Below are 1,299 nucleotides of genomic sequence, written 5' to 3'. Positions count from 1 at the left end.
AACAAGCATGTTGTCTTGTCTGGCAGTTTATTTTGTATCAGCTTGTTCAAGCTTTTTATTGAGGCTAAATGATGTTACACAGTAAAATATTAAGATCAAAGACCTTTTTCTATGGAAAGTGGAAAAAATTCTACATGTCTTGTCTCATTTTATTTGTATTTACCCCAAATGAAAGTCTAAATGGTGTGACCTGTCCCATTCTTACACTACACACTCATCCCTACAAGCATTTCTCAAACTTTTGTAGTTGGGGGGGGACAATCGGTGACATTGTTAGGAATGAATTAAATGAAACTTTTTGCCTAACCCCTGCTTAAACTTCAATGGTTTCTTCCCAGGGGGTGCAGCACTTGAAAATGCTGGAGAGGCTGATCCTGTACTATAACTCCATACCTTCCCTTGAAGAGGTGAAAGTGCTGTATGAGCTGTTGGCTTTGAGAGAGCTAGACCTCAGACTTAACCCTCTGACCAAAAATGACCCAAACTACCGCCCTTATCTGGTGCATGCCATGCCCAACCTACGCAAACTTGGTGAGATACAGCTGTTTCACCCAGATTGTGCTCCTTTTAGACAAGTTTTGGGTATTAAGTGTCCTCCATTGCTCTCCAGATAGCTGTCCTGTCAGAGACACTGAGCGCAAAGCTGCTATAATGCAGTTTTCCTCTGACCTTCTACCTCAGCAGAAGAGCTCCTGTCTAAATCAGGTTGAACACCAAAGGTATGCTGACTATCAAATGCTTCATGTAAATGAGTTTCAGCTGAAATTATATTTGACACAGGTATGGGAATAGGTATAGGAATACATGGAAAATGCACTGAAACTGATTTTGTCAGTGGAGAAGGATAAAGAAACCTTTGAATGTTTTGAATAGTTAAGCTATTTTCCCACTACACTGAACATCACTAAGATTTAGAAAGTTAAGAGAGTGACCTTTCTATTGAATTTTGGTGAAAGCAGCCACACAGGAACCAATGTAGAGGCATTAAATGGAAAAAGAAGTGCTGTAACCTTGATGGGTCTTGCTTGTGGTTCCCAGAAGCAGTGATCAGAGACTGGCCTTAGTTGGCCGCTTAACCAAGCGTCTCTCTCTCATGACTGACACTGATGATGTCGTACTGAATTTTGTGGCGATGAATCATGGAGACCAAAGTGAAACCATCTCCGAACCTGTTCATGAGGAGGCAGAAGGTGAGACGTCAAAGTCCAACAACTAATTCTCAGCTCAAAACGAAACAGACTGAATGTATATTTTGCTTTTGTACTTCTGTTAATTATTAATTTCAAACCATCTTCTGTC

General features: G+C 40.6%; 1 long non-coding RNA gene across 1 annotated transcript; it reads left to right on the top strand.

The window, feature by feature from the left end:
- Positions 1-344: 344 nt before the first annotated feature.
- On the top strand, positions 345-1,184 carry LOC111670430 (uncharacterized). Its single transcript, XR_015438323.1, has 3 exons — positions 345-531; positions 611-719; positions 1,039-1,184. It is a non-coding gene; the product is annotated as an uncharacterized LOC111670430 (long non-coding RNA).
- The last annotated feature ends 115 nt before the right edge of the window (positions 1,185-1,299 follow it).

The sequence above is a fragment of the Seriola lalandi genome, unplaced genomic scaffold (assembly GCF_002814215.2).
Source record: "Seriola lalandi dorsalis isolate HSWRI2012SDOR001 ecotype SW California unplaced genomic scaffold, Sedor1 jcf7180002005814, whole genome shotgun sequence".
Lineage (NCBI taxonomy): Eukaryota > Metazoa > Chordata > Actinopteri > Carangiformes > Carangidae > Seriola > Seriola lalandi.
The sequence above is the reverse complement of the archived record's forward strand: the minus strand, read 5'-3'. Positions and strand labels throughout refer to the sequence as shown.